Here is a 17,314-nt window from a genome sequence, read left to right on the forward strand (position 1 = left end):
ATGAATCTGCCTTTTGCTTCTGTATTACCATCAAGAGCCTCATGCTAATTTCCACTGGATTGTAAGATTTTGAAATCAGCATTGTACTCTGCAACCCCAATGTATTGGCTGATTTAAATGATATATTTTCAAAAAAGGAGAAATCCTGTTTTAAAAAGTAGCAGAATCTTCAAAGTGAAGCCAGAAGGAGTGGTTCACAAACTTTAGAAGGCATAGTCAAAGATAACTTGATTTATGAAGTCTGTGATAGGGTCAGGAAGCTGCATTTAACAAGCGACTTAAATGATTCTGACAGAGGTGGTCTGAGTGCCACACTTCAAGAAATAACTTCCAGAAAGAACACACAGTGGTTAAAAGGAGGAGCAAAGGCAGGCATTAGCCAATGTGTATCACAAATTCAAAACTTAACTAGTTCTGGCATTGTAATATAGAATGCTGGTCCAAGTACAGAGGTGGTTATCTATAAATAATACAAATCTTATAATTAAAAAAGTGCATTGAGGGAAATTACACTGGACAATTGTTCTATACAACTTGGGAAATGGACATGTAGAATTCTTTTTTAGAAAAAAAGTGAAAGAAACTTTATTTAACTGATTCTGTTGTCTTTAAGAATGTGAGGCATATCTATGGCCATGCTAACCTGAACAAGCCTGATCCCCTCTGATCTCAGAAGCTAAGCAGGGTCATGCCTGGTTAGTACTTGGATGGGAGACCACCTAAGAAGACCAGGTGCTATAGTTGTAAAAACTAAAATTAAAAAAAAACAAGGGATCATAAACTGACAAGGTCCTTGTAATCTGTGATTACAAAAAAAAAAAAAAAAAATGAATGGAAAGCAGAAATTTCACATAGATACCATGTAAGAAACTTATTTAAAAACAGTCAATATGAACACTAAATCATACACTAAGAGTTAAAAATGTAGGAAACTATCAAAACTTATAAATGCTAACTGCTTGTAAAAGAGATCTTTAATTGCACATAGGAGTTCGTCTTTTAAGCATGCCCTGATTTTCTATCATTTAAAAATATATATTAATTTTAAAATAAATTTTATTTTTATAATATAAAATATATTATAAGCCTATCCAAGTCTTCTCAGGCCTAAAGAGCCTGTAGGTAGAGAAAAAATCACATTAATAGCAATGGTTCAAATCTTGCTCCTATTTGCCTTTCTTGCAAAGGACTCTGTTTCCCATGAAAAAGTCAAGGAGACTTTTTTAATTCTTCATACACCTGGGAGAAGTCCAGAGGTGTTTTAAATTTTGAGAAATAAAACCTCTCTTATTACAAAGATGTTGATTTGCTTAACATCATCTGGATGCCACTATGCTTGCCAAGTTCCCATCATTTCTTGTCAATTATCGCTGAACACTTCCTAGTCCACCAGACATTGTAATCTCCTTCCACAATCAAGTCATTGGTATCATCAAGACGATAAACTTCCGTGGTGTTCTTTTGCAAAATGGAGAAGGCTGCTTCTTTGGTTCATACTACACTGAAGTATATTTGGAATGCTCTAGCTTAACATTGATGTTTTATAGTTTTAAGCTCTTTGTGTTTACAAACAGTCTAATTTTCATGGATCTTAGATATAAACACAAAGATAGCAGGGCCAAGAAGCTAGTATGAATTACACACATGCCCATTACCTTCCGAAATACTTACCCACCCAGTGTACCATGCACCAAGAGCTTTTCATTTCTCATGTCAATGATCTTCTCTTGATCCTCCATTACCATCTTTGTCCAATTTCATTTATAGTCCAATAAAGACCACTGCTACTTAAGAAATAGTTATACTTTGTTTTTTAAATTCGGTGTTCCATTTTTATAGTGAAAACATGGTCAAGTGGGGGAAGATGCTACACTGTTTAATGTATAAAATATAATTATCATACCTATGGGAATCTAGTTTTTTTTTTAACCATAAGAATTTAATCCAGAGACTACCAACTACATGGTGAATACTTATGTAAATTATTTAGGCAATGACAGAAATAAAAGAATTTCTATAAGACAATGAAAAGTTGCAAATTGGTGAATATTTTTGTTTGGCCTACATGATATTTATAACATAAAAAATAATTAATCAAGAATAGCTAATCAGTAAAAATAATGATAACTGACATTTATTAAGTGCTTATTATGTTGGGCCTTACATGAATTGAATTCATTTAGTCCTCACAAAATCCTATGAGGTAGACAGTACAGCAAGAATGCATACTTCCCAGGATAACAATCACAGTGTAGTCTTCAGAGTCTTTAAGAGAGCACTATTTTTAACTTCATTTTCAGATGAGAACACTGAGGCACAGAGCCTTTGGGTAGCAGTAGAGTCACACACTTGTAAGTGGCAGAGACAGGATTCGAACACGAGGTCTGAGGCTCTACAGGCTGCCCTCTGCTATACTACCTCTGAAATCAGATTTCATGTTACAACTCCTATTTCTGGCATCTGTGGAAAATCAGATGATCTGGCGATATTAATCCCTCATTTTGTCATGACCTCAGGTGGGTTGGAGGGATAATGGCTGCTCTACTGCTCCAGAAAATGCACATAACCATTTTAGCACAGTCCATCCTTCTCTATTGTCTCACTAAAAGGGAACTCTTTAATATTACCCTTGCTGATTTTCATATAGTACAGATGAAGGAAAAGTAAAAGATTTCTTGAACCCAAAGATAGTTCAAGGATGTTTGGTCTTCTATTAGTCCTCCTTTACACACTCATGTCATCATTGGCCCTGGATGCATGTGAGTTTGTGAATCCAGATCTAGGTTTTCAAAGCAAGACAAAATTTTTTAAAAATCTCGGAATTATACCTATAGCTATATAATTTAGAGTTTCACTCCAAGGCTGCAGAGTGTAGAGATTTTGATCACAGGTTTTGGATTAGACAGACCTATTTTAAATAACAGCTTAACCACCTGCATGACTTAGGATAATTACATTTTAAGACTTGAGCCTCAGTTTTTATTACTGTTCAGTGTGTCTAATGAAATACATAACATGTTCGACCTATCCATACTCATCAAATAAATAAATGATTAAGTAAATAAAAATATTTTTAAAAACTTTATAAAGTACTAAGCGAGTGTTGCTATTTTTATCATTTTTCTGCAATTACACTTAGTTTCATATTTAGAATTTGGTTCTTAAATAGGAAAAAGAAAAGTGATACTATTAATCACTCAAGGCTGCCTATACACTGATTTCGCCCCTGTAGCTTCTAGTCAAGATGCCTAAGACAATGGTTAGATAATTTGCTAAAACTGCACTTTTCTTTTATCTACCAATGCTAAAAGCAAATATCTTCTTGCAGAACTAGCAGAGATCCCTGGGAATTGCTACTAAGATCCTGGTTAATGACTTTATTCCTCTAACAACTAAGATAACTTTTGTTATTTGAATGTATTCTCCCTCTGATACCTTGAGAAAGTAATTATTTGTTGGAAAATATACATGTTGTTTCTTTACTGATAAAGCTTTTTCAGAACACGGATGACACTAAAAATGAATATATAATGTCCATTATTTTCCAATAACATCCATCTTTTTGCATTATAATGTTTAGATATTTGACTGCTGCAATATTAGATCCTTGAAGTCGAATATTAATGAGGGCCCAGCCAAGTGTTTTACAGAAAGCAGAGATTCAGTAAATGCTCGCTCACGAAGTAAATGAGTAGATAAATAAATAATTGAATGCATAGCAGGAAGTTCACTGTATTCACATTCATTTGCATGAAATAATATATACAATCAGCCTCAGCATCAAAAGAGAAAGAAAAAATAGATTAAGTCATGGTCTCAGCAGTGCACCCCTCACTTCACTAGATTAAGGTCTCCCAGGATTTCCGAAGGTAAGCAATGAGATGCAAAGCTGGCTTTAGCTACTCCTTTGAGCATATAATGATTTCCTGAAGGGAACATGAAGGTGCTTCATGACAGCCCCCATTAAATATACAAATATTTCCTAAAGTTAACTTAAAGGGACATTTCTCATGGAAACTGGATGTAAAATCAAACTCCAATGGCTGCCCAATGCCACTGCGTGAACCAGTTGTTTCCAGAGAATTCGTTGAATGTGTCAAGATAAAAGAATAATGTAAAACCAAGTTCCCTGAATGAGAAGCCAAGTTCCAGTGAAGCATCTGATGGGAGCTTAGACTATTTCATAATTTAAAAACCGGTAAGACATCAATAAATGCACAATTCAAAATATAAACATTTGGTAAAAATAATTTCAACAAATTACATTTTTATTAAATTTCTCAAAACCTAGCAGTGGTGAGAACTCATTTTATATTTTAGTAAATATTGCTATTATTGACTCCAAAATATAAAAATATTTTGGTATTTCTTATCTATTATATGCATCAGATAACAGTAATTTGGAGAGGAAAAAAGTAGATTCCAAATATAGTTATGATTGGATGCTGGAAAAATAATACAGGTTTTAAATATTTCATTAAAATTAATGTTAAGATGTATTAAAATATAAACAATGAGTGAAAGAAAAATCTAATATCTTCTGAAAAACAAATCATAGGGATTCTTTATTGTTTTCTAAGAAATGTCATATAATGGAAAATAAAACAGATAAAAACAATAACTTTCGGTAATATATAATGGAAGAAAGTCATGTTTATTTAATTCTTCTCCCAAAGTAAAATAACATTAGAAACAAAGTGCGATGAAAATTCTGTCTACAGTAAAACTAAAAATGGCTACAAATATCAAACTACCGTCTGCAAAAAATGCCTGTCAACTATTAGACTACTTAGATTAAATCGAGGTAGATCTTAAAACTCAATATAATATTTCATAGTTCAAATAGCAGTAGCTGGAGGAATAAATGTTTTATTCCTGAAGTTAGTTGAGGGAAATCAGAGCATCACATGACAGTTTTCACTAGACACATTGAAATCATTGAAACATCGTAAGCATTGCTGAAAACAAAAGCTATGGTTTAAAAGATTTTCTTGATGAAATTTATTAAAATCTAAAGTAAAAGCAAGCAAAATCATATGATACTTAAAAAGGATGTGACAGTTAAAGCTGGAAGACAAATAATGTCCAGCGTATAAATTACTAATCTTGAACAAAATAGAAAGATAAAATAAAAAATAAATTCCCATATGATAATTAAAATAAATGAAAAACTGAATAGTAAAATAAAAAAAATAAAAAAATAAATGCCTCAGAATATATTAACCCTATTATATAGTAATGAATTTACTAAAAAAAAGAATCCGAAGGAACAGAAACAGTAAATCATCTCCATATGTGGAATATTAGGATGATTCCTTATTGTTTCACAATGATGTTTGGTACCATATACAATAGGACAATATTTACAATTTTTTAAAGAAAGACAATCATGTCACAGGAACTTTATTTCCAATTATTTGTTTTTCACATTGGAGGTTAACATTAAGATGTAATATGATATACAGTTTTCAGTGAATCTACCACCCATGAAGCCAGCTTAAAAAAATTTGAAAGCTGTAATCAACAGAGCGGATAAATAAAAATAGAGAACTCAGAAACAAACACCTATGGTTGTTATGAATGAAATACAGTGAGTACTGAAGACTTATTTAAGTCTAAAACTATGGAAATATTGATTTAAGAACAAAATGTAAATGTGAAAGCAAAGCAACAGGGTAGGAGGGGAAATGAATGTATGAGGAAATTTAGTAATGTTAATTTTCCATTTTTTATGGTGGGAAATTTCAATCAAGACAAAACAAATTAAAAATATAATTCATTTATGTATTGTATTCAAATATGTAAAACCAAGAGACTCGAAACGATTATAAGTTTAAAAATTGGGCCAAAACATAAAAGGGAAAGGTCAGCAAAAATAAAAATAAATCAGGTCACAAAAAAAGACTCTAAAATACATTATAACAGGTATTTTATCAAACTGCAAAAACCATGCATGAACAAAATGCTAGAAAAAATAGACTGAAACACAACAATGTTTAACTCATTTTTTTATCCCCTTGAAAACTGAACATAAATTAAATAAAAATAAAAGATCTAAATAAAATAATTACTAATGTTAGCTATGTAAATAGATGAAAAAGTAGACAGTCCCAGAAAATGTTTTGCCCAGAAAACATACTAATAAATCATTTTCATAAGTGCAGTATACTTTTAAATAACCCTATATTTCAATTAATTTTAAATATGATATAAAAAGCCTTCTATAGTTTATTTTCATACTCTTTCTTAACCAATCTTGAATCAAATAGAAAATGAGAATCAAGTTGTAGAATACCTAGAGAACAGTAATACTGAAACAAATCTCTATTAAAAATATAAATTCACTAATAAACAAAAGAGATTGAAGAATGAATTGAACAGTCAACTCAAAAGTTACAAAAAAAATGTAGAGAGAAAGCATTATTAAGAATATAAACACATATATTGTTGAGTTACACAACAAAGTAAATAAACACTGATTTTAATATTAGCACCTCATACAAGAAATGTAATTAAAAAGCATACATATTAATTAATATGAAAGGGGAGAAAAATAAATCTTATAAAATTGGTTATGAAATGGAAAAATTATTTAAAAGAGAAAATGTATTATATATTTATGTATGTGTTTATATGTGTATATATACATAGACACAGATATCCATGAATAAAAATAGTTTGCATAAGTAAATGCAGATAGATTTGAATACTAGGTTGAAATGGATCATTTTTCTTGAAGAATATAAATTAGGAAAAATATCTCAAGAAGAGATATAAAACTTGAATATATGCTTGAGAATAAAATAAAATGAGAAAGTTTCTAAAGTGCTAAACCCCAATCTTGAGCCAAGTTCTGACTTTAAATTGTAAGCAACAGGTAATCTCAAGACTATTTAATTCTCAGCCCTCATCTTATTTGATGTATCAGCAAGGTTTGAAAGAGTTGGCTCTGGTTAGCTCTTTCATTCTACCCCTAGCCCTAACCCGAGCCTTCTCCATCAGAATGGGTTCTCATCGCAATTAATGGAAACTATATTTTCCATTTGCTAAAGCAAACAAACTTCATCCCCATGATTTATTCTTCCCCTTTTTAAACACCACACATCTATCCACTAATTTTATTACCTCCACTTCAAAATAAATCCAGTTTCTCTGAAATCTAGACTTTTCTCATTTCCCCTGTTATACCACCCTGGTCTAAACCACCATCATCTCTCATCTAGACTATCCAGTACCTTCCTTACTGATTTTCCAACCTCTGACCTTGCTTCATTTATTTTTATGAAAAATTGTTCTCATCCTCCTTGCTCATCTATGGTATTTCACAACAAAGCAGCTATAAGGCTATTTTACAAAAAAAAAAAAATCAGAACATATTATTTCTCTGTTAGACCCCTTCCAAAGATTTCCCATCTCACTCAGAATAAAATATACCCAAATCATCCAGAAGGCCAAAACGACCTGACTTCCTGTTATTTCTCTTATTCTAATCTTCCTTTATTCTCCCCTTGCTCATGTTAGTCTAGAGTGAAAACAGATGACTACAGTAACTCAATTTGCCCTTCGAACTTTATCTTGTTGGACAAAACAAATTGCACTGACCTTGCTGACTTGCCAAAAAGAAGTTATTTTCTGGGGAAAAAAATTTCAAGAACTGTACAAAATAGCTGTGCTTTCAAGGTCTATGCAAAAATACTTATTTCCTAGTAATGAAAAGAGATGTTCACGAGAAACTTACAACTTGTAAAATATAAATTTTCCCCCAATCATAATTCTTGATAAACAATTAACATTAACCCGAATGATCCTCCCTGCTCGCTCCCTCTCCCCCCCCCCCGCCACACACACACACCACACACACACACACACACACACACACACACACACACACACACCTTTAAAAGCTCTGCGCCTAATCTCTGGATGGGATACCTTCTGGTTGCTGGCAGAATCTGTATTCCCAAACTGAATTCAAAACACTGAATAAATGCTTTTCTTACTTTGCAGCCTTTTCTTTTTCTCTCAGTCAACATTAGCTACACCATTCTACTAGCCTTTATCATGACAAATATGTTCTGCCTTCAGGGTCTTGCCACTTGCTGTCCCCTTTTCTTAGAATGCCCTTCTCCCATATAACTGTATCACTCACTCCATCATCTGTTTAGTTCAAATATCAGCTTCTTATCGAGACTGTATTTGTTTTCTATTGCTAACATAACAAATCACCACAATTTAACAGCTTAAAACAATGTGAATTTCTTACTACATGTCTATATAGGTCAGAAGTCTGGCCAGCTTGCCTGCTTTCTCTTCTCTCTGTTTCACCATGCCCAAATCAAGGTATTAGCTAGTATAGGTGTTTATCCTGAATCTTTAGGAAAAAACATGTTCTCAAGCTCATTCAGGTTGGTAGAACTCAGTTCCTTGCAGCTATAGGACTGACATTTCTGTTTTTTTCTTGGTTGTCCAGCCAACAGTCTTTCTCATCTCATTAAGGTTGCTTTCATTCCTCATCCTGTTAGCAGCTCCATCTTCAAACCAACAAGAGTTTTTCTTCTCATACTTCTAATTTCTCTGATTCTTCCTTCTGCTAAACCCTTTCTCCTTCCAGCTAGAGAAAGTTCTCTGCTTTAGGGAATCATATGATTAAATTAGGACCACCCAGATAACCTAGGTTAATCTCCCTATCTTAAAGTCTATAAACTTAATTATATCTGCCAAGTTCCTTTCGCCATGTAACATAATATATCTATAGTTTCCAGGGATAAGAGTGTGCACATCTTTGGTGGGCAATTCTGCCTACTACCTCACCTTGACCACTCTGTTTAAAATAGCAACACTTCATCAAAACACAAACGGCATTTTTTAAAGAAAAAGAACAAAAAAAAATTATCAGATTTGTATGGAATCGCAAAAGACCCTGAATAGCAAAGCAATACTGAGAAAAAAGAACAAGGCCAGAGGTATCACACTCCTTGACTTCAAATTATACAACAAAGTCACAGAAATCAAAACAGCATGGTATTGGCAGAAAAACAGACACACAGATCAATGGAACAGAATTGAGCGCCCAAGAATAAACTCATTTATATATGGGCAGATAATTTTTGACAAAGGAGCAAAACATACAATTCATAAAAGAAAGATTCTTCAATAAATGATGCTGGGAAAATTGGAAAACATAAGCAGAAGAATGAAAGTACACTGCTATCTGTCACCATACACCAAAATTAACTCAAAATAAATTAAAGACCTAAATATAAGACCAGATACAATAAACTGCATAGAAGAAAACATAGGTACTACAGTCATAGATCTAGGTTTTTGGGAGAATTTTATGAATTTGGCATCAAAGGCAAGGGAAATAAAAGCACAAATAGGCAAATCGGACTATATCAAACTAAAAAGCTTCTGCACAGCAAAAGAAATCATCAGAAAAAAAAAAGAGGCAAACAATTGAATAGGAGAAGATACATGTTAACAACGCTTCCGATAAGGGGCTAATACTCAAAATATATGAAGAACTCATAAACTCAATAACAACAACAAAAAAAACCAATCCAATTAAAAAATGGGCATAGGACCCGAATAGACACTTTTTCCAAGAAGACATATAAATGGTCAACAGACACATGAGTGGGTGCTCAATTTTACTAGCTATTAGAGAAATGCAAATCAAAATCAGAAAGAGATACCATCTCACACCTGTTAGAATGACTATCAACAAGACAAGTGATGACATATGTTGGAGAGGTTATGGGGAAAAGGGGACTCTCATACACTTCTGGTGGGAATGTAAATTGGTTCAGTCTCTACGGAAAACAGTATGAAGATTCCTCAAAAAATTATAAGTAGAATTACCATATGATCCAGCAATCCCTCTTCTGGGTATCTACCCGACATTTTTGAAAACATTTATCTGAGAAGATATATGCAACCCAATGTTTACTGCAGTATTATTCATGGTGGACAGGACATGGAAACAACCAAAGTGTCCTTCAATAGATGACTGGATAAAGAAGATGCATATATACAATACAAGGTGCATATATACAATAGAATATTACTCAGCCATAAGAAAAGATGAAATACTGCCATTTGTAACCACATGGATGGATCTTGAGATTATCATGCTAAGCAAAATAAGTCAGATGGAAAAAGTCGAGAACCATATGATTTCACTCATACATGGCATATAAAACAGAAAGTACCACATGAACAAGACAAACAAAAATGCATACACACAGACAACAGTTAAGTTGCTACCAGAGGGAAAGAGGGGAGTAAGGGAGGTAGGTAAGGGCAAAAGGGGTCAAATATATGGTGATGGAGAGAGATTTGATTTTGGATGATGAACATATAATTCAATATATATATATATATATGTAATGTATTATTGAATTGTATACTTGAAACCTTATAATTTTATTAGCCAATTTCACTCCAATAAATTTAATTAAAAAGAAATAAACTATCAACAGCACTGATCATAATTTACTTGTTATAAAATTTATTGTTTATTATGAACAAATAATATACAAACTCCTAAAATATAATTTTATGAAGTCAACAATTATATATTTTTTCATTCACTACTGTATTCCTTGTATCTAAAAGGGTGCTTAGCACATAGTAGATATTCAAGTATTTACTAAATAATTAGATTAAATAACATTTAATAGTCTGAAAATATGGAGAAAAAAGGTAAATTTTCTATATTAATCAATTTATTTAAAACAGAGTAATTCCTTAACAAAATTTGACAAAGATAGCTGAAACAGAAAAACCATAAGAGACTGAAAGTATGAAGATGAGACTGTTGACTGTGATCATTCCTGGAATTAGCGGAGGATATACATAAATTTTATACTTTATTCTGAATAACTATTTATTGTTTAAAATTTTTACAATAAAGATACATTCAGTTATCAGGTAATTAAATTTAATAAAGATAATTTTTTCCTCAAAACTAAAAGGCAAACCAAAAAAATATTTGTAACTATAGTCAAATTGATAAAAATAAATTTTCACAAAAAAATCAGTTGGATATTAAAATCATGGTTTTAATCTTAACCTGAAATATGGTAAAATTACCAATTTGTTACTCAGAAGAGTAAGGAGGAATAGTCATAAAGACATTATATTATATTTGATAACACAGGTTTTATAAAAGCTTGGTATTGGCATATGGATAGACAGATTAACAGAATAGAAACTCTTCAAATAGCACAAAAATATGTACTGGAAGTTAATATATGGTATGATTCATTCTATCCAGTGTGGATTTTTCAGTAAGTAACATTTGGGTATCTTTAATGGTTTGAAAACAAATGAATAAAGCTGGATCCATATCTCACACCTCATACACAAATATATTCTAGATAAAGAACAGATTTTAATTTAAAAAATAAAAACCATAATATTACTAGAAAAAAAATATAGGTGAATATTTTCACGATCTTAAGTTAGATAATGTCATCCAGTGAAAGACATAAATCTCAGAACCAAAATAGAAGCAATTTATAAATTTCATTATGGAAAAATTTTAAATTTGTGCAAAACAAGCTTCAACCCCATTAATAAAGGTAAAATATACATAACAAATCTGATAAAAATATCTATCTCATATGCCTATATTATATACATAAATCATATATATGTGACAGAATATGAATTTTTCTTAACAAAAATTGTTTTTTGAAGTTACCAAAACTCAGATACAAAAATATGATCAAAAGAAATAAAGAGCATTACCTAGGAAATGAATTAAAACAGTCAACTGACATAAAATTAGAGATGCAAATTTGAACATTTAATAGCACTTTTACCAATGATATTGGTGAATGTTAAGAAATATTAATATATAAAATTATCATGCACCTTAATAGATACTGTGATGTGTGTACAATCATTTTGAAAGGCATTTTGATTGTTTATCCTTCTATTTACCTATCAATCCATATATAAAAGAGAACAGACTAGAAATAACACAAAATACATATGAGAATTTACACTTTTTAATGAGCATACCTTTTGATTCATATTCATTCCATTCTTGAATATGTATAATAAACTCACATAAATATGTGATGTAAGTAAATTAATTTCACTGTATGCAAACTGAAAATAAGTACATTTCAATAAAGCATTGTTAAATAAATTAATACACTTCCATATGATGGTATGCTTATAAAGAATGAGATAGCAAAAAATATATGAATAGTATGCCATCCTTTTCCACTGTAAAATTCCTCCTTTATAGTTAATAAATATCTTGGGGGAAAATACTTGGATACTATGCAAATATCTTATTTCTCTTCAAAGAAGGAAATGTATTTACCAACCAGAATACAGTATTTTTATATAATTTTTATCTTTTGCCTTACAATGCACAGTCAAAATACTGTTTTCCAAAGTTAAATATATTAATTCTGTCCTTCCCTACTCTTTTCAGTGTGATTATGTCAGAGATCTGTAATACCATTAGACTAATTAGTTATAGTTGGCATTCCATTTTAGGTTCAAGAAATATCGTGAACTTGTGGTTTATCTAACTTTTTTCTTCTGCATATTTAAGAGTAACACTTTTTCTAGAAAAGATTTCTTTCATATACAAAGAAAATACAAATAACTAAATCTCAAACAATCTCTAGTTTATGAATACATGCCTAAGTATGTCTAATGCAATTAAAATACTGAATTTTCAGGAAGAGACAAAATTCTAAGTATATTACATACATGCACTTGGGTCCCTATAGTGAGACCTCGGTTTACAAGTTTCCACATTTTGATATGGGATACTCAGCCACATTTTAAATGTCACTCTTTGCTGTCTTTATTGCCCTTTGGGCTGTCAACATAGTTGTGTCTACATCAGCTTTGGAAATTACCCAGGTTTTTAAAATTTAAAATCAAGAAAAAAATAATTGAATAAGTATAGCTCTATTTTGGTCTATGGTGAATTTAGTTCTCTTTGTAAGTGTCTTTACCATTCATTCTATTACTGCATTCAATTTCTTAACTAATGTGGAGCTTTAGGGAAGAATTTCTAAGATATTTGGAGAATCAATGCAAGTGATTCTAAATCGGGTTGAGCTGAGTTAAATGTAATTTACAGATGTGTTCGGATTCCCAAAATGTATAGGAGCATATTATATAAAGACGGATTTTCTCCTGTATTTAGATTTAACTGTCACTCATAAAACACACATAGTACTGTCGAATCAAAAGAATGATTTGAAACACCTGACAACTGTTTAACAAACAGTAATTCATTAAAACCTTGAGGAAGTTTTCTCTTCTACACTATGAATAGCTTTTCTTTTTCTCCTGCGCAGAATGCTAATGCAGACAGCCTGTGATCAAAGTATACTGGAGATGTGCTTTAGGACAGGAAGTCACCCCACATTGATGTTTCTGTTTGATTCTTTTGTTCAAGAAAAAATGATACTTCCAGCAGAAGCACACACAGAGAAGGAGAAATGACAATTCTTAACAAGGAAATCAGGCAAGGCTGAGATGGTTTCTAATTCTGATAAATCTAAAAGGTTTTCCTTCCCAGCCCAGCCTTTGCTGTAATATTCTTTCACTGCTGTGGGCAAAGTGACTGGCTGGACAGCTTTCTTTCTAGCTGGCAGGAATGTACCTAGAAGTTGACAAGCAGCCTACATAATGTGTGGCCTGGGTTCTTATTACTGAGACAGCCTGAAAATGCATTGCTTGCTCTGGTGCTCATTGTTGCAGCTATTACTAATGAGGTATATTTGTTTTTGTTTTTGTTTTCATAACCAAGTAAGACGCTACATGTCCTATGACAAGTAACGAATGTTATTTTTTTTCAGATGTGGATCTAGACAATCCTATCAGGCCTTTCTGAAATAATCTTCGATTGTAAATGGCTCTATTTTGTGTGTCTGTACTACTCACTTTATCCTTTAACATTATTTCCAATTGCTTTTTAGGAGCATTTAACTCTCTTTTAGTCTTACTTAAGATGAAAAAACATTTAAATTAAAAATTAGCCTACCTTCCTAATATTTCAATCTGATATTCTATTTCATCTATAACATAGAACTCTTACATGTAAATATGTTTAGCATTAAAAATCATGTTTTCAAATGACATTTAATAAAACGATATATTCAAAATATAATAGAAAAAATAACTAAAAATCAAATCTGTAATTTAACTTTGGTTCTGTATAACCATATGTAATTCTACTTGTATTGCAAAATGTTAATAGAGAACTAAATAAAGTCCAGAAATAGACCCAAACATGTATAATCAATTATTTTACACAAAGATACTACAAGTGAGCAAAGATAGTTTTCTCAACAAATGGCGCTGGATCAACTGGACATCTACATGCCAAAAAATTAAATAATAAAATAAAAGGCACCTTGACATCACACCATATAAAAATTTAATTCGAAATGAATGATAGATTTAAATGTAAACCTAAATCTATAAAAGTTGTAGGAGAGGAGAAAATCATTATGATTTGAACTGGTCAAAGATTTCTTAGATATGATGCAAACAAAGAAACAAACATAAACAAAGGGTTAAATTCGACTTCATCAAAATTAAAAACTTAATTTTGGTCAAAAATGTTCTTAAGAAGATATTGTTAAAAAAATTAAAAGGCAAGTCACAGACTGGAACAAAATATTACAAAACCAGAATATGCAAAGAACTCTCAAAAATCAATATAAAGAAAACAAATAAAAACAAATAAAGGACAGGCATAAGATTTTCATAAACCCTTCATGAAAGAAGAGATATACAAGATGGTAAAGAATAAAAGCATGCAGTTGACATCATTAGTCATTATGGAAATAAAAAAGTAAAAGTTCAATAAGATACCACTACATATCTATTAGAAGGGTTCAAATTAAAAGAAAAAAAACTGTATAAAATGATGGCAATGACGTAGAGCAACTAGAATGTTCATATATTGCTAATGGGAATATACAATGTCACAGCCACTTTGGACAAAGGCTTATCTCCACACACGAAAGTTCTTAGAAACCTTATTCCTGATAGTCAAAATGTGAAATAAAGCTATGTCTATCAATTGATAAACAGATAAACAAACTGTATTACATCCATAAAATGGAATTCTACTCAGAATAATAATTTAAAAAGTTATAGGTTCTCACAGAAACATGAATTCTTTTCAAAAGCATTATGCTCAGTAAAATAAGCCAGACCTAAAATGTTGTGCATTGTATGGTTCTGTTTATATGGCATTCTGGAAAAAACAAAACTATAGGGACAATAAGATCAGTGGTTGTCAGGGCCTGTGGGGAGGGGGATGGAACTGACCATTAAAGGATGCCAGGAAACTTTGGAGTGATTAAAATATTCTATATCTTGAGCATGGCGGTGGTTCCATGACTTATAAATTTATCAAAATTCATAGAAAAGCACCTCTGACAAGGGTGAATTTTACTAAAATTATACTTCACTAAACCAAGAAAAATGTCTAAATTACTTATTTCTTGGTGATCAAATTTTCTTCTATTTTCTGTGGTATAATTTCCAACATATATACTTTAAATATTGTAATGTGAATACTGGAAAACTGCATTTTTCTCAGTATTATAAATCAATTCGATTGGAACTAGAGTCTAAATCCAGCTTCAAAGTATTGGCCACTAGTCCAATACATCTTCTATAGATGGAGAGCACAAGTGAAACTTTTCTTTGGAAGAATTCAGAATTTGTATTTCAAAGCAATTTGCGTAGATTCTATAATGTAGAAAAGAAGGATCTTCCAAGGCTTATGAGCCATGAGAAATCTCTTCTTCAACTTATGCTCTTCTAAATTAATAGGTATATTTTCTTGTAATTTTTCAAAGAGACTATAATTACTCAATTTTTAGAGTTAAGAAACATGAATACTACACAGTTAAAGTTAAGAAGTTCTTTAAGGATCAAAAATTTTTCCAGAGAAATAGCCATTGGTAAACATTAAAGAGGCATTCCCTCTTTCAGGCTGCTGGAGTACAGTGTCTGTAGTCTCAAACCCAGATGAGCAACAGAAATTGGTGAAGCTAACTTGATGTAATATGATAAGCAATGTGGAAAATAAGACTGGAGAACTCGACCTTTGTAAAGTGTCTATGTTGAAAATTTTAACACATTGCAATTTAAATAAAACAATTCTTGTTGAACATGGACACTTGAATGCCCTTTGGACTTCTGGATTTGTGCTTCACAACCAAAATCATAGGAATTGCATTTTTTATGTTTTATGAACTGGTTGTCAGAAAACAGATTTCATTTTCTGAAGGAAGTGTTTTTTCTTTTAAAGTAATTTTAATTTTTTATCAAATTTATAAAAGCATTCATTTAAAAATCATCCATAGGAAATAAAAGAATAAATCACATAGAAATTCAGAAAATATTTTGAATTGAATAAAAAACAAAAATATTAGAATTTATAGGATGCAGCTAGAGCAGTGCTTAAAGGGAAAACCATCACTTTCACTGCTTACAGTAACACAAAAGAAAGATCTCTAAACAAACACTTAAGCTTTCATCTTAAGAAACAAATATAAAAAGAGCTAATTTAACTCAAATTAAGCAGAAAGATGGAATTAATAAAGATTTAAGCAGAAATCAAAGACAAAAAAATAGAGAAAAATCAATGAATCCACAAGTTGGTACTTAAAAGATGAAAAAAATTGATAAACTTTAACTGGACAGATTGAGAGAGAGAGAGAGAGAGAGAAAGAGAGAGAGGGAGAGAGAAAGAGAGAGAGAGAGAGAAAGAATATTCAGTAATGAAAGAGGGGGCATTATTCCTGACCTATAGAAACTAAAATGATTATAGAATATTGTTATCAAAAAATTAGATAATTCTGAATAAACAAATTTCAAAATAGATAGGATTGTTAAATCTGGTGCAAGAGGATATGGAAACTCTGAATAAATCTATAATCAGAAAATAAATGAATTTCGTGATTAAAATTTTCCCCCCAAAAAAAGTCCTGGACCAGAGAATTTATACAATCTATCATTTACTAAAGAATAAAAGTTACCAATCTTTCATAAATTCTTTCACATAATAAAGGAGGAAGCAACACATTCCAGCTCATTATAAAAGACTGATATTACTATGATACCAAGCCAAAGATAAAATAAGAAAATTGCTGGCCAATATCTTTCATTAATAGAATAAAAAATTAATGAGACTGTAGCAAAACAATCCCAGCAATGCAAAAAGGATTATTAAACAAGACCAGGAATTAATGATTGGTTTAATATTCAATATCAATTACTATATTATGTTAATAGTATAAAAGGCAAA

General features: G+C 31.2%; 1 pseudogene; it reads left to right on the plus strand.

The window, feature by feature from the left end:
• The first annotated feature begins 625 nt into the window (after nucleotides 1-625).
• Nucleotides 626-744, plus strand: LOC118601245 (annotated as a pseudogene).
• Nucleotides 745-17,314: the final 16,570 nt, after the last annotated feature.

Source organism: Rousettus aegyptiacus, unplaced genomic scaffold, assembly GCF_014176215.1.
Source record: "Rousettus aegyptiacus isolate mRouAeg1 unplaced genomic scaffold, mRouAeg1.p scaffold_m13_p_3, whole genome shotgun sequence".
Taxonomy (NCBI): Eukaryota; Metazoa; Chordata; class Mammalia; order Chiroptera; family Pteropodidae; genus Rousettus; species Rousettus aegyptiacus.